This window comes from Atractosteus spatula, chromosome 21 (assembly GCF_055471065.1).
Source record: "Atractosteus spatula isolate fAtrSpa1 chromosome 21, fAtrSpa1.hap1, whole genome shotgun sequence".
Taxonomy (NCBI): domain Eukaryota; kingdom Metazoa; phylum Chordata; class Actinopteri; order Semionotiformes; family Lepisosteidae; genus Atractosteus; species Atractosteus spatula.
Genome location: NC_142726.1, coordinates 11346625 through 11368086, shown reverse-complemented (window position 1 = coordinate 11368086; position 21462 = coordinate 11346625).

The window sequence follows — 21462 nt, the reverse complement described above, 5'->3', positions numbered from 1 at the left end:
CAGGTAAGAGGCACTCTTACCTCTGATCCAGACATTCTAATCCAATGCTTCAGTATGTTGGTAACTGACATTATGTTGTGGAATATATTTTGAATAAATAATTAAACCAAGGTCTTAACAACTTGGTCATTAAAGATCTCGTGGCACTGTCATAACATTGACAGAGACAATGGCCTGGCTTAATTCAGTCCTGGGATCTCACAACTCCAGGCCTAAATACCCATTTTTAATTCAAACGATTAAGCAATTTTTCACATCACTACATGATCTACAGGTGCTTAATGGCTGCACTTCAGTGATGAATGAAGTGCCCCCTTTCTAAAGTGCTTTGAGATAGAAGGAAATATTATTATTATGTAAATGTGGCTTGGGCTTTTTAAACACCTTTCTCTGCCAGAGACAATTGTCAACAGAAATATATACAATATGCAAGAGGCATAATTCTTTTCATGATATTCTGAGTAAACTATAAAAGTATTTGGGAAATAAAATGTAAAAGGTTAGGAGTTATTATATCTGGTTGGATTAAAGATGAAGGAATATTGTTTCTTTCCTAAAAACAAGCCTCTATGACTATGGATGCACAGGGGTGCGTTTGTTGAGTCTCAAGGTCAAATGCAACCGATCAGTCAGCTGCAGGAGCCCAGATCGCCCTCCCTCTTACTAAGTTGGCACATCAATAATACATTTTCCTGAATCAGGGTTCATTATAAGGTAGCTTTTTAAAGAATTACTCATGTCAGCCCATGGAAACACAAGGGATCTGGCTTTTCTTTAAAAAATCCAAACTTCAGCATTATAAGTATCAATGTCATTTGCTGCATAAACGTGAAAAATCTTGTTCTGGCATTATAATCAAGATTGAAAATGAGAGAATGCAATATAATTATTTTTAATAACTTATCCTATTGAACATGGGCATGAAAAAGTCTAATAATCACTGACAAGGAGAAATAAAAGCTGTGGACCTGCTTCTGCAGCAGTGGAATAACAACATTTTTCTATAGTGACAGCCTTAGATCTCCCAAACTGTTGCATTATAAAATGCATGTATACAGGCTTTACTGTCTTACAGAGAAAAATAATTCATAGCACCCTGGACTCATGAATCTTCTTGAATTCCTTTGTAATACATTGGAAACTGTGCTCTTTTGTCATCGCCACTCTTCTTTAAGGTTCTGCTTGGAGCCACAATCTGTCCTCATCTACTTAGCCATATATTCATTCTGCATATTATAAATAAAGGTGCTTTAAATCTTTCTGTGTCGGGAAATTTCTTAGACGTTTGACCTGGGTTTCTGCCTGTAAGCTATTCTTAATAGCATCCCTCGAATTCCCTGTTACCCAAACCATTTTGCAGGCTTCCCCTTTACAGAAATTCAGGGCCACCATCAGCAGCTCTATACCTTTTCAGAAGTCATATTCAAGTATGTCTTGATCTATAGGTTGTGTAGTAGAACAGAACCTCTCTATTCCCCGTATCAATCACTCTCAACTCAGACAGTCACCCTTTCAGACCGAGTACTCAGCGGGGAGCAGCTTGGCAAAGGTTCCTACACCACATCCTTGAAGCACCAATTAAGACAACTTCAGCACCAACCACTTTCCAGCCATTCCTTGGATTGGTGCACCATCTTTCACTGGAATCCAGATACCACTGTTTCATCCTTTGAGCACCAGTTCTCTGACTTTCAAGACCTTACATTCAATTCACGTTAAGCACACTCACTATGTTCTGAAATTAAAGACTCAGATGTAACAGGGTCCTCATTCATTTCTCTTCATATTGCCACAACAATATTCCCCAGAGCAGCATGCCTTTAACGCTCCTCTCTCTGGTTAATTCAGAAATTCTACTCCTCAAACTGTTTTTGGACCTTTCATATTCCTCTTTCTTATACTCATTTCTATTCTATCATTAGTCATTGTCACTTTTTTTGCATCCGAATGATAGGGTGCCTCTAGTTTCTTTTAGGGGCTCCAACAGCTCTGCCTTGAAGACAGATTGTCATTCTCCTTAGCTAGGCATATTATGCCAGTAATGCTCACTTATTTGAATCATGGCTCTTCCCCATCTGACAAAAGCCTTGACCAAGCTACTGAAGTAAAACTACTGGTTTTGATGTACATTACTCTACTTAATTTAATCTAAATTAAAAGGTACTGGTTGAGAGAAATAAAGCTGTGTGTTCGAGCTCCTTTGATAAAGTTATAATTTGAATTGATGATGTATTCACCCATCATGGTCACATTTTAAAAAACTATTTTTTAAAGCAATAAAGACAAATAGAATTGGCTTTTAAAATATCTGGTAGGTAGAATACCTGGTTTTAGCATTTGAGTGAGCCTGTGATTTCATGAGGCATTTTTAAAAAAAATGTAATTTCCTTAGTCTGTCTCACCGAGATTAATTCAGCCACTTTAGAAAATCTCTAACCCATCAGAATCATCCATTCTTAAACAAAGTACCTAAATAGTTCCCATTTCTTTTCATTGTTCACATTCTCTGCTGAATTGCTATCTTAAGAAAGAAAAAAGTGCTGCCATGCATGCCAGTAATAGTGGGAATATTTTTTTTTTGCATGCCATTTTTATCATGTTCAAACTCTGTTTGCTGGAACTAACATCTGATGAGCCTGGTCCACAATAATTCACTGATCAATCATAATTACATGCTATCATGATCTCTTTTCCCAGTTTTTAAACTATTACTCCTGTGCCAACTGGCCATGTAGCAAATAGGTCAAACACACGCTGTATGGTACACAGAGAAACTGACAGAACTGTGCACTCATAACACATGTGTGTTTTAAAATTGTGTACATTTCCATTTTATTTAGCATTTTTTCCATTGCTCTAACTCTATTAAATGAGAGTGGAAGTGTTCTTAAACAACTTGGAAACTGAGCTCTCAAAGGTACTGGTAAAGAAACTTCTGATATGCTTTGCTGTGAACTCGTCTATTTTGAAAATGGTATTTTTTTCAGGCTGCTAACAAGGACGTCAATTTAACCTGAAGGGTTTTTTTTTCATTTGTGTTCTGCATTCTAAGACTCAAAGTCTAATTTGGGTTATTGCTGATCTTTCACCCGAGTCGTTCACCTCTTTTCATGGGAACATTAAAAATAGAGATTTAGGTATGTATTTTTTTATTTGTATGTTTCCACAGCCAGTATGGTGGTCATAACTTATCTCTTGGGGAATGCAATTTCTATATTATGACACGGTGGTAAGCATTTCATTTTCTATAAGCTTTTGTACTCGTTCAGGTACTAAATCTTCTCCAACCTGAAACTGACGTGACAGCTAAAGCTGCAGGCCCTATAATTTCCCTTCTGCGCAGTTTGTTCAACCTCTACCTGACTTTAACACAAGGGATATTGAGGTAGAACATTAATTGCAGACGTTGCTAAGATTGATTAACTGGATCTAATGTTACTACTGGACACTTCTGCAGCACCTAACAGTTCCAAAATACCTTGGCCATATATCAAATGGACCATCTCTGATATGTTAAAGGGAATCTCAAATTCTATACGCCAATAACAATAACAGAACGATAATGATTGATACAGTATGAAGGTCTTCTTGTGCTCCAGTAAGTTTCAGTGCTTTAAAGAGCTGTACTGCAATTCATCACAACCTCCCCCCACCCTCCCCCACAGAGACTTGTGATTATAATCTTCAGTAGGCCATGCATCTATAACACTTTGTCATAGCTCTCTTGGTGACAGCTTTCTCTGTTCTGCTCTGCACCTTTTGAACTCATGCCTTTTTTATATAATGACAGTGTAATGAGTATCAGTGCTGATATTCCATACCTTTAACAAAATGAAAAAGATCATATTACAGTTACTTTTCTCCCATTGGAAACAGTTTTCTAATCAAACACAATTAATTTTACAATTTGGTGAAGCATTTCTATCATGCATTCTTAATAAACCAGTGTTGTTTTTGTTTTTTTGTTGTTGTTGTTGTTCTACCCTAGTAGAATTTACAATACATTATACAGTAATCTTACTTCAGAGTTAAAAATCTAAACTTTTGAAATAATTCATTTACAGAGAATTACCTAGTAATTTTCCCCAAATAGATAATAGAAAAGATGCAGGAAATTATCTTATGAGGTGTGCAGTTGTGAATAAAAACACCAAATATAGATTATTTTAACTGTTTTAATAGTCCTTCAGCCTTTGTCACTCCAGATCAGTTTAATTCATTTTTAAACTGCCTCCGCAAAAGTGTATTCCCTTGTTTTCTGAAAGTTCTTGTTCAGACCTGACAACAGGTCACTGGGAGGGCAGCAGGGGTAGGTTTCACTCAAACATTGACATCATACAAAAAAAAACACACTACAAGCCTTGCCTTAGGTTGGCAGGGCTGTCAGAAACACACAATGAGATATATGCTTTTGATACAAAAGACAAAACTGGCCAAAGGGGGCCATCTTTAAATGTACCACATTTTATTTTGAGTTGCGTGTTATTGACACATATCATTTTTTGTTGTAGCATGCCCTGTGGGAATATGTATATTAGATTTAATAATTCTAACAGTGATTAGGTTCATGTTGGACCTCTTGCTCTTACAGCAGACCTGTCCATATAAAACACTTAAACAAAATCAGTAGAACATGGACATAATTTTAGCATTTTTCCAGTACTTGGGCAGAGAACACAGGGCAAGACAAAGTTATGAATTATCAGAAGACTGTTATTTCTTTGTGCCAACAAAACTGTTGACCTTTCTAAATACTCGTTATTTAGACTTCAATCCAGTTTAGTGCCTATGGTTTTGCGAGGATTTAAAGGCAATAAATAGAACTACTAGAAAGAATATCCTGTTTCTCAATCATCATCCTGTTTCTCTGGCTAAGTGGAAGGAATTTTACAGAAAGTCAGAAAAAGAGCACCTCCTCAGTCACATTTGTATATTCATGTTTTGCAATTGACAATTTATTTTTACTCAGCAGAACTTATTGGACAATATTGGATGCAGTATGTTTCCCATTTTAATCATTTTTACATGGATTTTAAATTGATGTGTAAATTATAATTTGATTTTTTCTGAGTATGTGGATGTGTCTATTGATATTTTTAGAGAACGAGCTCTGGATACTTAAAGTCAACTTAAATAAATCCTTTTTTCTATGCAAAGCACCTCAAGATTACACCCAAGACAAATACTGTCTCTTTGGCAACAATCTATTAGTGCCATTTTCTTTAAAGCACATAACGAATTAAATAATAAATAAGTATAATTGAAAAAAAATCATAAAATGCTAATATTCTACTCTGTGGAGCAGGAGTCTAATGACCTGGCATCAAGTGGAAATAATTTTAAAATAGTAGCCATCAGTAGCCAAGTATACTGTGAAGGGCCCATATGTTGTTGGGAGTGGAGGTAAGTGATATATTATTTACAATCAATGCAGCTGACCATTTCAGGATGAAAAGTGTTGCATATAAGCACTTTCCTTTCTTACCATCCCTAATGACGCCTTGATTAACACAGCAATCATTGATAGGGGAGCCAACCAGCCACACAGAGCAGTATGTGGTGACTTGGTGACTTATGGCTTTATATTTTTAAATTGGCCTTTCCAGCACATCTGATAAATCAACACACAGGTCATTAAATGGTTCATTATCCTCATAATATGATTCATTCTTGCCACCAGGAAACACAAGAGATGACGGGAGAGCCAGGAATTCTCCTTCTCAGACCACAACTGTCGATCAATGTAATGTATTAACTGCAAGAGCCAATGCAATTTTATGTGGAGGTCAAAGAGAATCCTGGGTTAGTGGCGATTCTTTTCCATGGGGTCTTGATCTCTTGTTAAGCAATGCTGCCCTAGCACATTTCTGCTGTCTACACTTGTTATCCTTGAAGTCGTTAATGCGTTGTTGTTTGTCTTTTTTTAAAAAAACACATTTTTATGCCCCTTTACTCCATGCAATGACACTCGTACTTTTTAGGTATTGCATAAACAAATACTGCGAGGTCTGATTGACGTTTTGTTAATTTAGTAGCTAAGACATCAAACCCATTGCTTCTTTTAAGATTCTAAATATTTTTCATTTGGATTAATAGCATCATTACATCACTTGGCACAAATCAAACTAATGATTATGGGGTCTTTTAACATGCAATCAAAACCATGGATCCCAAGAAGGACAATAAAATACTCAGCTTTATAGAAAGCAATCAATGGATATGCATGGTTGATGTCTTCCCATGTTGATAAGAATAATGAGAAACAATCCAGTTGTTTTCTTTTTATGATCATTTTTCTTAATAAAGCAGTGAGCATTTCCCTTAGAACCAAAGACAATTATGTGTGAATATGAAAAATCAATTATGTTTATGAAAAAATCTTTTTAGGGACTCTGTGTTTCAGGAATTGCATCTGGATGATTAATTATCAGTACACAAGACACTGCATGACTTATCTATCACCTCGTAGTAGGTCATTCAATAGTAAACAATGATTACGGGTAGTTGCACTAAATCTCTTTTAGCACAATCGTTTTAATCTCACCCACACATACAAAACATATTACTAAATCGCCTGGCTCACTATCTTAGCATGAGTTCAATATATTTTGCTCCTTTGATCAAGTACAGCATGGTGAGAGAGGTCTTCTGCAGAACTCTCACATGCAGTAGCTTTGCTAACATAATTAAAATGAATGAATTTTCTCTTAAATGTTTTCTGCTTTGTAATGGCCTCCTGATTTCACCACTAGATGCTTTTCTAATTTTCACCCCGACAAAGTAAAGCGGTTTCTAACATGTTTAGGAGCAAGAGAAGCAGTCAAAACTATTTGCCTTATGGTGATGTAAATTAATCCCAATTTACACCATCCTTGTTAGTTTAGTAACATATGAAACATTTGTCATACTTTTGAAATCCTTTCACAAAAAAACATGTCATTAATGACTTATTGAACGAGTCATGATTTTTTTAAATGTTTAAGAAGTGAAAAAACACCAAATATCAATGCATTCACTACATTGCAGGGCAAACTAAATATTTGGAGCACATTTCCTTGGACTGACATTTTACACTAAAAAATAAAATCCATTACTTTTATTAGCTCAAAGTTGTTTGAGTGTGTGTGTTCTAAGACCATTAATTTGAATTCAATACATGGTTTGATTTGTCATTTATATGAGCTTTCCATTGTAAATGTCAGTTGACGGTCCTTCAGGATTCTAAACTTATGATATGGAATTGCACTGAACAGTCTGCTGAAAGCATACCCAGAAGAGAGTAGAAGTGACAGCTCTATTTCAGCTTAACACAAACATGGGCAGAGAGGACTTCTTTGTAAACTTGAGGGATATTAAATAATAAGGCACTGAATGGCATAGGCACACAATCAATAGAGATTTTTAGAAATTAAATGTCCTGTGCTGTGTTTTTTGAATTAACATTGACAGTTCAAGCATAAAACAGAGAATTAAACATAACTTGCTGTGTTTAAATTGAGTGTTAGGTTTGGATGCATTTGACTTTAATTGTACCCTAAAGAATGGTCATTGTTTGCCATACGTGGACTTTACAGTTAAAAATAATGATCCAATATCAGATTTTGTTACCAGAAGAATAACAGAAGATAAACTAAAAAGGGTTTCTGCTTTTATATTCATATTTAAAATTCATGATGTATTGAATCATTCTTTATACAATTTGCTTCTCATCTAGTATCCGTTCTGCTGACCCACTTATTCAATCGCTCTTTTAAAACAGCAGAAATCCCAGAGGGCAGAAAGTCTTATCAAAGTAGGGGGAGTTGATAAGTCAAACCTCAGTTTCTATAGACCTGTATCTACTGTATTTTGCTTTGCCTGTCTAGGACTATGCTATCAAGCAGTTAAGATCCTTTTGAGGCAGGGCCTATTTTATCTGATATGCAGTTTAGGTTTTGTTCTGGGCTTTGGGTGCATTTTTGCCTGCCTTAAAAGGTCTTTGATGTTATAATTGAGCTCAAGAAAAAGCACCCTTCTGCAGCCATCTTTGGGGATTAATGTCTAACAGATTTTTTTTTCACAACCTCTTTCAGATACTGATGGAGTCCCACAAGGTTCTTTCCTGGGCCATGCTCCTTTTTCGATCTATATTAGTGATACAGATCAGGCATCGGGCATCTCTCATGTCCACCTATACACCAATAACACCATCTTATCCTCACCTGAATCCACCTGTCACTGATAAACTGTAATGGGTCCACAGCTTTGTTATGGTAAAAATACAACAAGCTTGCTGTGCATTGCATTTTATGCTAATAAAACCAATATTTGCTATTTAGTAAAAATAATTGAATCTGCATTCTTACATCTCAAAATTTAATTTTGAATAAAATAATGTTGGAGTAACGCACGGTTTCTAATATGCTAAGCATGTGGCTTAGCATAGTGCTTTAACTTTCAAATCTCATGTTGATAAATTCCAAGCTGAAGTCAAGTCTAGACTTGATTTCATTTGTCATAACAAATTTTATTTTATACATCCCCTTAGTTGTTAAACACTAGTTCAAATGTCCATATTCCACATCCCGGAGAATGATGATAGAGTCTGCAGAATGACCCCTCAAACTGCTGTTGTATTACACCATTCTCCCATACATTTTGTCACTGGCACCCCTATCATGTCTCATCATTGTAACCTTTTTTCTTAAATTGTTTGACGATCTGTCCACAATAGATGATTGCAAAATTTACAGATCTTTAATTGGGGAAAACACCTTCCTATCTCATTAGTTAATTGCATTTCATTGTACTACCTTTTTACCTAAGATATAGTACTTTTATCAAACTGAATCTCCCTAGTGAATAATAAGTACCATTTTTGTGTGCAAGTCATTTCAATTTGGTGCTGCCAGTTCTTGGAAACATCTGCAGAGTGAGCTAAAACTATTCACCTTTGTGTCTTGGGGTGTTTTCAGTTGTATGATTAAAGCTTTTATGTCTGACACTTGCACTTGTTAACTCTGTCACATCCTGTTATGTTATGTCCTGTTGTGGTATTCCTTTTTTTATTGATTGTTCCTTCGTCTGTGAAACATTGGTAGAAGTCTCTAACAAGTTGTCATTGCAGATGAGAATTTGTTATTAACTGACTAATCTGGTTAAATAAAGAATTACTGTTATCATCAATATTGCATAGGTAATGTTGAAAGCAAATGTTTTCTAGGTTATGAAAATGTAAATACCAAGCATGGGAGCAGACATTTTGGAAGAGTTTGAGGTACAATATTTGTTGTCCTTTATAGATGTTCAGTTATGCAGGACTTTTTCCTGAAACATGAAAACATTTTATTTAATGTTTCATATGTCTTGCAGAATATGGTTTCTGTTGTCCAATCAGAACTGATGACTTTACCATATGTACTGTACAAAACATTAAGGTACATTGACTCATATACCGTAAGTGCTCAAGTCATGACTAGCAGCATAATGTCCATTACAAACCAATCTTGATCACTGCTATGCCAAGTCAAAAACATAAAAGAAAAAGCCAAATGAGAATAATCCAAGAACGACTACCTGTACGCAACACTGCACACCAGAAGACTCAAAGGACAGATTTATCAACACTTGGAAATTAGATCTTCTGTATCTCTCACTTGGGCCCTATATTGGTTGAAAGAATTGAATAATGCTGTATGAACTTGATTGTTTCCCTCTCATCAGCTCACCTACATTCTCTATTTTTAATGCTCAAACTGGGAAGTATCATGTTTTCTTAATTAATAGATTATAAACCTTGTTACTTTTTCATATTATTTTATAGATTACTGCAGATGTTGATATCACCTTGAGCTATTAATTACATGCTACAAATATGTAAATAAAGCGATTGTGTCACAGTTATTAAAATAACACTGGTGGTTTACAGGTTTGTGTGATTGTATTTCCAAAGTTCTATAATTCCTTTCCTAAAGTTTGTTTTCAACACTGGAAAGAAGGGAAAGGGTAACTCATTTTTTAGAGAAACTTCATTAGAATAAATACAACTGATAGCTTTATCACTGATTGCTAATGAATGCCTCAACAAATAATAAGAACATTAACTGGGATTGACAAGGTTTTTTCCTTTAATCCTTCTTAGTTTTAGGTGTACTTTCTGCAATGTATTTGTATGGTGTTTCTTGTAGCTTTAGTATTTATTATTAAGCCTTCCAAGCATTGCAATAAACTGAATATGGACGAAAAATGGACCACAGCCTTTTTTAAAAGTTACCTAATGTGACAGAGCACTGTGAGATTAAATGGTACAAACAAAAGTACTGCTACATGATATTCACAGTAGGAATATAATTCGTTTACTGCTTCCAATCAGCAAGGTAACTTCATGTTTAAATTCACTTCCATAGTGAGTACCATTCATTGGTTTTCAGGCAGTGCTGTGATTAAATGCATCAGTATTAAGAAGTGATCAAGCATGCCCTTATGATTTTAATGCACGTTACTGTATTAGCATGCATAACTTTTCCCTGTTGGTGCCCGAACCTGTCAGTGTCTAATTTAAATTCTCTGTAGAAGTCTGTGGAAAGGTCTATATAAGAACATTGCTTTAATTTTCCATACAGTGAATACTGCATCATGAGTGATCAAAATTAAATAGCCAATGAACAAAAGAGCTGGGGTGCATGCTAAAAGGCTGATGACAGGCTTTGATATGAACATTTAAGCAGGCATTCATTGGAAAATTCCACAGTCCCTTCCCTGACATCATTGGATACTGGTCTTTCTAGACATTATTTATATGGAGCTTGCTATTGCATGCATTCACAATGTGGGGGGAAGAGAGTGGAGGTGGAGGCGTTGAATCCTGCAGCTGCTCACGCTGTTAGGTCTTTATTATACTGTACTTCTACGACTTTCATTTCAGATTTCTCTTCTTCTGGGCACATGTGGTTAGAAGCCTCAGAGGGGAGAGGTTAGTAGGAAGTGTGAAGTGGGGACAATGTTAGTGATTGGCTGTGTTCAGAAAGTCTAAAAACTAGTAAACATGCTCACAAAAACAAATAAGCAGGAAAAAGATTTAGGATTAGTGATTTTGTTTCAATCATATCTGTTTTTCTATCACTGCTGTTGTTAATTTACTAATCGCCACAGTTCGAGTTTACTTGGCATCTGACCTTATTTTCGAAATTGTAAAGGAACTCTTAACAACAAATAACAATTTAGTGATTTACCCAAGGTATGGTTATGGTTTACAAATTATTAAGGAAAACTGAATTTTAGATACAACCACATTGCCTCCTAGTGGTAATTTCCTCAGAGCCTCAATAATTCAATGAATTTTATTCTTGATTATTTTATAATTTCAATAGAATTGTCAGGTATATTTATGACTTATTTGTATGATAAAAACATATGTATATATTAATTTATGGAGTTTTGATTTCTTAATTATTGACATTGTTATTAAATATGCTATTTAATCCGATTTAACATAATATTAATATTGCAGTTCCCTGAAATGATAGTCACCAGATGTCAGAAGTGTTGCGAAATAGTTGAAAAGTATCAATAGGTGACAGTGAACTTTACAAACATGAATGTTATAAAGTTAATGATTAAAATATCTGTGTTACATATACGCCTCTAGTTTTATATACAGCTGTGCTGGATAATCCTTGTCTACTGGATGAATGATGGGAGGACTGGATAAAAAAGGATTTTGGAGTGATTTATTAGTAGTGTATAACGTGCCAGCTTTGAAATTATGCAACAGAGTGCCATAATCCCTACATTTGATACTTTAAATTACTCTCCTGGAACAGAAATGCAATCTTCTTTAGAGCATTCAGTGATAGTGGAGAAAACCTGTTAGTTTTCCAAAATTATAAAATTATTAAATTGCCACAACTTTCACAGAGATTCAGTGAATCAATTTTTATGAAAGCCTCAAGTGCCAGCAAAGAAACTATATTTTAGTAAAATGCTGATGAATTGTTTATTTATTGTTACACTACATGTAAGCCATATTGAACACAGAAATCACAGGCCATTATTATTAGTAGTAGTATTAAGAGTAGGGAGTGAATGATCAGAATTTGTGTTGTAAATTGGTGACCAATGAGTTTAGAAAGGACACAGGAAGAAGTGCTTTTAATTTTGGGAAAGCTTAAGGAGATTACACAAACCCACTCTCCTAGCTAAACTCTGCTGACTCGGAGGTGAACACCTTACAATTTAAGATCATGCACTTAAGACAGGTTGAATCTGAGGTGAGAGGTTTGCACAACACCTATGCTTAACACTAAGATTGTAAAGCATTCCACCTTGCAATTGAAATAATTACAGCTCTTCCAGAAAAAAAAACAGATGGGCCAAAGGAATTTTGTGGAGTGAAACTAGAGGTTCAGGCTGGCATGAAGTTTATATTATTGACTGCCTGGATGCCAAAGTGTGGGATATGCCACTTTTTTTAGCACTTCAACATTTTGACATCTATGCTCCCTTTTAACCAACAAACAATGTCTAGTATCATTCATAATAAAAAAATTATATTAATTTGGAAAGTATCATTTTCATTGCATAAATAAGACATCTAAGATTCAGTGCTATGAAAATTGCCTTTTGAAATTGTTTGCAAATACCAGCCACTTATCAAAGAAGTCAGTTATAGTAGATGCAGTAATAATTTAACTACATGTATAATGTGATAGAATGTAAAACTGAAATTAAACATGTGCTTCTAGCCATCTATCAACAAATATTATTTACCAAATGTGGTTAACTAGAGTATGTTATTCAGCCAGGTCTGTGTCTCTCTAGCAGTTGTCCTAGAGGGATTGCTTGTGATTAAATACCTAGTTTAATCTTAATTTCCATCCTTGATTTAGCGGATTTTTGTGAGACCAGTGTATAGTATACAAAGTATACTATACACACAACAATCATTTCTCTTGCAGACAGAATTCCTTTCACTCAAAGTTTCCTATGCAAACAAGTAAAATGATTAATCTACTTTCATCTTTAAAAAATATTTTCAAAAGTCTCCTATTGTATGTATTTTTCTTGATAATTATTAACAAGTTAACCCGTAGACTTAGAATTGCGTGATCAACGGTTTTTCAAATTTATATTATTCTTATGCATTCTGATTACAAAACAGGGAAAAAGGAATGCAACTTGAGTTTGTGAATATTGTAACTCATCTTCCAATGAAGCCATATTAAAATACACTGGATAGATTTATCAGTGAATCCCAATACTTTATATATGGATTTAATAAGGTGTTTCGCTGTTTTAATCCTGTATTTTATTTGATTACCCTTTCTGCTTTTACCTACAGTTTGGAATGACCAAGTTTCCCAAGCTATACAATAAACTGGATATAAGGGAAAATGGTCACTTGTATGTGGTACTAAATAGTATAAGCAACAGGTTTATACAGTTTAAAAGAGCACATCACTAGGCAGTGCATCAATAACGTACATTAATAAAAGCTCAAGACAAAAACATGTCACTTTTAAAAGTTGAAATATTTAGGGGGAAAAAGAGAAACATATGTGGTCAAGGTGCCTTTGACAACTTGTGTTATGCTTCTTTTTGGGTTTGGCATGTAAAAACTGTGTAACCAAACCCCATTAATATAAATGGGATCCATGCAGATTAGCGTCTTAGATAAATGATCTTACACATTCTGTGCATTCACAGCATCACAATGATAAATAAACATAGACATAATGTCCAAACGTTAGCGTAGCACGAACATCTTCAAATCCACTGAGAACAGTAGCTCATGAATAAACCATAAGCATCTAGTCTGGTTTCCACAGCCTGCTAAACAAACATGTTCTTGAGAATGGAGAACACTGTACAGTAACTAAGAAAGTAGGCTTCCTTTGACATACTCGGTGTGTTACCTAATAATGTCTCAGAAATACTTCTGCAGGAAGCAAGATAGGGGACTAGTACTACATCTCAGTTCACTGCACACATAGTGCAGGTTGTAGTGGCCTTATTTTTTTCAGCACAATATCATGAGGTCACCATTTTCATTTCAATCAGCTAGTATTTTAAAAGAGCTCTCCTTGGGCTTTATCTCTGCGGCATGTGTGGTGAAGATTGCAACGTCAATTAGCACTTAAAGTTTATTTAATTTTAGAACATTTTACACACTGCGAAGGAGGCAAAAGATTAGAACAGCGATTCCAAATCAACTTCTGAAAAGGCTGGAGTAAGTCAACAAAACAGAAATGGCCAATTTATTAAAATATTTTGAAATCCCTATGGAAGGATGAGCTTAATATTTTTTTATCATGCTGAAAGAAAACAGCCAAATAAATCTCAAGTATACTGGTATCCCATGTCATAAAATGACAGTGTGGGATAGTTTTCTGTTTTAACAAATGCAAAGGAAAGTTAATTTTTATAGTTTAATATTTATTTGTATTATACATTATACTTCTCTATATGTTTAGATTAATTATATCAAGTTATTTGGCTCTGTCACATTTAATCAATTCTGAATGTAAGAATTTTCTAAGTTGTTTATCATTTCCTTCAGGTTTGGGGATTTCCCCAGTGCAAGGCCAGTAACATATATGAGTAGTGAGGATGGAAATATAATTTTTGGAAACATGAATACAATTTTTTTATTACAAAAAACCCTGGGAAAGAACGGCAGTAGGAGAAAATGCTTTGGGGAATGCGGTTTCCAATGCTTTGTATTTCCTTAAATTAATGTGCATAATTTTAAATGGATGTTCAAATCACATACCGCTGTGTTGTGATCTGGTGAAGTGTACTCTTGTGTTGATGTGGTTGATTTGAATTTTTTTTTTTATATTTTTAAAATTCCATGAATGAAAAGTATCCCTAGGAATCTTGCTGAAAGGTAGTGTTTAATGTGCAACAAATTGTTATGGCTCATGGAGAATTTTAGGTAGCCTTTCACATTGACTGTATATCATTTATACTGCTCCAGTGCCATACTCAGTGGATATGACATCACACAAGGGGAACGGGGGAGGAAAAATGCTAGAGCTTGAAATTATTGAAATACAAATCACTGATCTGCATCGGGGTGGACTAAAGTGAATATAGAGCACCAGACCTCCCACTAGCGAGCAACATCAATGAGGCTAAAAGATATTTCAGATTTCTCAGTTAAACAGTATGCAGTCTGTGATCTTTTTTATTGATCCAGGCAGATTGCATTTGAAAATGCACATTAGTATTCAGGTCCTGGTTCAAGACACAGACAGACTGTGTGTTTGCTAGGCACTGCTCATTCTGAAGCACAATAACTTGATTTTAATGAAACTGGACTTGGGCTACGTACAAATACAAATACCAAGAAATATGCATATAGAACAGGCAGAAAGACAGATTGTTGCAGATAAGTATAAATAGCAACAGATAGTGACTGCTACATTTCCTTCCATTTAATCTTTAACCCAAATACTGCAAGATGATTCCATTTTCATTTTTTCTCTTTACTCTAATCACAAAATCGCTTCTGTTATAGCTTATCTTATTCCATTTTATATGAAACATATTTTTTCTGTCCTCTGTTGGGATAACCTTATGTTTAAAGAGGTTATATTTACACATTAGTACTAGTGAAGTGTGCTTTATTCATTGCTACTTCCACTTACTTTCTTTTATAAATTTTAAATGTTCAGACTTCTTTAGAACCCAATTTATTCTTTTGCCATTCTTCATTTAAATTCGTTTGGGCACACTTTACCATTTCATTATATGTACATCAATCATAACAAAGAAAGGAAAAGACATTTTAAAGACAAATTTAAACAATACATTCTCCCAATATCTAAGAAGCTATGCAAAGCACTGACTGGTTAGTACTTTAACAGGAGGCTTCTAAGGCAAGCAAATCAAATTGTTGCACAATGTTTTGTCCACACTGAAGGAGTGTCTAGAGATCTACTACTGTAGCTTAATTCAACTAGAAGTCTGCTCTGTCCTCTTGGTGTTGTTTTCTACTGTGCACCACCTATGAAGTGGTAGCTTTATTTTAGTGCACAACATCTAAGAAATACAAGTACTGTATTACAAAATTATCTGAAATGCGTACTTATGATTGAGGTCTCTACATAAATATACTGCTGTTTGTATCAATGTGATTGAATATTGTTTGTTGCACCCCAAGACAAAAACACAAACTGTACACATATACGATTGTGTAACTCTCACTAATAATACAAACTAAGAAGAGAAAATTACTTACCAATTTTAGTTTTGGACTTGATGTATCAATATTTTATTTTCTCTTACAATTTTACAAAGTTTTTTTAGACCCTGACTTGAACATGTGGACATATTTGCCAAATTCTCATCAAGGTTGTGTCTCCATAATAAAAGTGATTCGGATTCCTTACTATTTGTTTTTTTTCAGTTTCATGATTCTTAATATTAAACCCTGCAACAATTGTATTTGTACATCTATGTTTTACAAGCACTCTCTGTTTGGTTTAATCATGAATATCCTGTATGTTGACATCCTCGTGTAGAAAATGTGATCTCTCCATTTAGACTACAAGATGTAATTTATAGTGAGGCTCCTCTTAGACATCGTAGATTGTATTTTGGTCCCATTATTACACTATTAATTAAGATATGGCATTCAGCGGAAAGACTAAAAAAAATCACAGAAAACCTGCCCTTTCTCATTTTTCCAGAATAATGAACTCCTTACAGGTAATTCTCCTTTCTCTTTCACACTTTGGAGAAATAAAAGGATTAGCATTCTATCAGATATTTTTAATAAGGGTGGTCTCCACTCATTCCAAGACTTGTAATATCAATATGAGCTTCACAGCTTGCCTGTGATGTTCCCTGGAGGACAAGGTTACAAACCTAATGCATAATCTGTTTGATTTCAAGGACATAGCAAAGCGACTGGCTTCCTTTTCGTATGTTTTTTGTTTGTTATAGGCTTCCTACACAACATACTTCTAGGTCATTATTATATGAATTACAGCTTTGAATATTACACATGACAAAAAATGTTGTCACAGATAATTGGGACAATATAAATTTGTCTTCTAATCCTCAAATGGTTCACCTGAATTGCTTTCACAAAGCAAGGTTGGCCCCTTATGATACTCTTATATGAAGTTAATCCCTTGTGGTATTTGCATGCTTTGTCTAAGGGGCATTTTGGCATCGTTTTTTCATATTTTGAGTATGTTAAATTTAGTTATGTTGTGGAAACAGGTTTCATTCTTTTTTTCCAGTAAACAAAACAAGGATGTTCTTTGCTTTCCTCTGGTAAAATAAGTTTCACCATGGATTGAGAGCCTCTGCAACACCTTCAATCCCCTGGCGTCACTGAAAACTCCCCTACCTTGACATCATACGGTATATATGGAACGTTCTACCACTTTGAGAAGAACCTGATCTACCAGTTGTTTTAACAGAAGCCTTCAAATCCACACTGCACAGAGCCTTTGTCATAGCTGTCTAATGCTGTTTAATGATTCTTTGAGTAGAAGCTAGGAGTGGATACCACCAATGACTGAGAATTACCCTTGTATTTTACTGTCTGCTCTTGTTTCATTCTGTTCTTGAGAACTTAAGTACTCAAACATCTTTCAGACTTGAACCGCATTTTTTCATACCCTATGAGGAACACCACCCGTTTGGCCAAAGGCCTCCTATAAAGAAAATTAGTCCAATAGAGAAACGTGTATGGTTAATTAACCCCAAACACAGCATGATGTGAATATTCAGTATTTGGGAACACTTACTATTATATTAGAATCTATTATTGTTTTTCATTACATGTTTTTTTAAATAGATAAAAGGAAACATTTTTCTATGCTGATCATGTTTAGAGACAATACTTTGGACTCCTTGTCCAGAAATGTGTAGCAGGGGAATTCTGCAGTTGTTGTATAATAATTAGGGCTATAATAAAATCATTTTGAATAATTCATTATATTGTGAAGAGAAAAATTGTGTCAACTAATTGCATGAGGTGGTTCACTTATGCTCAGAAACACAATAGCTATTTTAGAAATAAAGACATACTATACATATACTAAATATAAATATAAATGGTAGATATTATGGGTATGAATATTAATAATCCTTTGCCATTTTGCAATGTAGAGGTGAGAAAAACCACCTAAAGAAGTTAGACTTTTAATTCCACTTTTTTCATATTTAAAGTTAAGAATAAGAATGAGGGATTGCTAATTTTCCCTTGTTAGGGTTCTTCATCTTGGAAAACTGTAGCTACAGTACCTTTGACCAGTGAAGTGGACATAAACTGTGTATATTACAAAGAACAACTTTCAGTGTTATGATATGTGTCCTAATAAAGACAAAACAGCAGCCCACAGCAGCCAACTTTGACTTTATATACACAAAATAAGGAATTCAAGGGAAAAGGTGAAAAGTGAAAAGGACTTTTTTAAGGGTTAGCACCCTGGAACAGAAAAAACACAGTATAAACCTTACATAGTGTTCCTTGTAAGACAGATAATTCAACACATATTGGTTAATAGTTTGAATACAGGAACGATCACTTAGCATATTAACACCATTTTCTGTAACCCAATATATTGTATAATTAAAGTAACATGAGGAGCCATTTTCAAACTTTTTTACAGCTGTATTATTTCCAGTTTATCAAGAGATTAGTTAATGCCCCAGCTATCAATTTGAAATACATTTAAAAATTAAAATCTTTAAAACACTTCAACATTCTTATAGTTTTATTGACACAAATCATACTACTTATACATGCAGAGCCAGCTAAACTTTAATCTATGCAGTCCTGCTTTTACTTTGCTTCAGAAAAAGATTAACACTTGTAAAATTAACAGGGCTTATGGTACTCCCTGCAGAGTGAGAGGAGCCCCAAGGATGCAGACCGCTGTTAAAATTAGTTTAATCTTGCCTCTTTAACAACTTGCTTTATGCAATGCATGCTTCCTGGGTTTTAAGTTAATTTATTCATCTTATTATAACCTGTTCCTATTTCTTCATGCAGAAAATAGTTTCTAAGTGCTAACAGCGTCTGAAATTTATTAATAAGCATTTTAAATATGGGATGCTCCCGATATTGTTGGCCTTCCGTTGTGGCAAAAAAGTTACATTGTTCCCTGTAAAGGGAATAAAAATAAGACTTTCTCATTTAAAAGAGATCACATCCAAAAAAGTATACTGCTTTTTCATATCATGTGTGCTATCCTGAACTAATTTGTTTTCCTTGTTTTCTCTAACTTTACGCTTTAAATTTACTGTGTATGGTTTTCTCTGCATTTAAAATACAGGTGGAGGAAACTCTAAATCTGCCCCCCTGGTAAGTAACTTGTTGAGTTTAGGGGGAGTTTTTATAAAAGTGAATTTTAAATCATTTTGCAGATTTTCTTTTTGCCATTGAGGCTTACCTGGAGCTAGGATTCAAGGATAGATTATTGGAACAGTTGCAGAAAGTTATTAGTCTTAAATCCAGCTAAGTGTATTTTGTGAGAGATGTAGTGATGGATTGATAATGCAAGTGTATAGCGTTTTGGGCTAAATCAGCGGGGTATCCCAAAGGCAAACAAAAAAAATATGATTTTTAAGTGTAGTCCTTGATCTTGAAACCTTGTGATAAAGAAAATAAAATCAGCTGTATTTAAACATACTTTTATGCAGATTTTGTTGTGATACATATTACCTTTAACTTTCTTACACAATGTACTATATGTATTATGTATATAACTTATTTTTTTGTTATTTTATAATAAATAAAAGATATAATAATAATATAATATAATATATATATATAATAATAAAAGAAAGACAAGGTCTCCCTACACTATTTAAACCATTGCTGACCAGCAGTGTGAGTTTACCTTCTAGGATTTAAGAGAGCTGAAAGCATTGTAAGTCTAATGATACATTTTTATTCTTTTCTGACTGCTAATTTATAGATCTTAGCTAGGAGGGTTAACCTGAAAAACTAAAGATAAGATAATCAATTTAAAGTTTTCTATTTCTAAGCAAACCACATAGAACCAGTAATTTTACAGATTATTAAGGAAATATGGATTAACCTTGACAACCCTGGGCTACAGTTTAGATATTGAGGAAGAACATTATATTGCTCAGAAGATATATGACTTTCTGCTGTTCTGGCTCTCCAAATAACTGTGAAGACATACAGGGGCAGGTTCTGAACATGTAAGATTTGGTTGTGTTAGACTGTTTGGAACATTCAAGCAAGGAGTCAGAGTAAATATTAACAACAGAACATCTTTTCTTTCAAAAGTATGTGTCAAAAAAATCCAATTCAGTCTTTGATTTTCCCCTTCAACTCTTAACATTCAGGGCTTCTCAAAGTCACAGTCCTTAAAATTAGGTGTCAAAAACAGTTTTGTGTGGTACCTTTAGTTTACTGTGCTCATGACAGGCTGCTTCAACTCATTTTAAAATAACCTGAAAGCCTATAGGAATTCTTTGCTCCAATGCAAATGATTTTCTCTGGTTTTATTCATACATTTTAATTAAATCTCTGTTTTGGACTACAGACAAATCAAAGGAAAATGAGTGAGTGCCTGTTAACCGAGTAGTCCCTGTGATTATTATTGAAAATGGCTGCTCTTTCCAGAGAGCTACGCAATAGAGAGCAAAAGAAAAATTTTATAAGTATTAAAAATCTAGTAAATGGGTTTGGCAAGTACCCACCCCTCATTCACAGTACTGTCAGAGTCACTCAATAGAAAAGAAATTCTCTCTTACACAGAGCATGGAAAAGCTTTATGTCTGAGGTACAACTAGATTAAATTCTTCTTTCAGCAGACCTAAAACTACCATAAACACAAAAAAGCATCAAATATTATCATTTCACTCTAAATTCTGTTTTTATTTTTTATTACTTTTTAAAACTTTGAATAGAATTTGTCATTTGAAGACTAATGTAGTGCTGTTCACCTTTTCATTGAAAAAATAATGTCTTACATTCTGCCAACATAGTGGAGATGAAAGTTGCCATAGCGATAGAGAATACATTTTAAAAACAATGGTAATGTTTGATGTAAGACATTTTAAAAAACATCATAATCCTTTATAAACATTCTTTGAAAAGACATAACATTCAAATAAGTATTCATAAAGACTTTAATCTCAACTGTTATCTAACCCCAGAATATGCTATGACTTCTGCTGTGTAAGAAATGTTATGTATTAAAGTAAATGCCCATGTACTTTATATATCTTTCGGAACATAATAACAACCAGTTACACATTTTGTTCTAGTATGTAGTATAGATGTATAGATGGTAGTCCCATCAACCCATCAGATTGTTTTTCTTTCATATAGCTTAGTGTCTAGCAATATATATTCAAAGACCTAATCTTGGCATCTTAAAAGGTAATTTTTTTGCAAACAGCATCCATATTTTCTTTATTTAGACATCAGCACCCCTCTGTCATAACTGAGAAAAACAACCCTACTTGGAAAATACCTACATT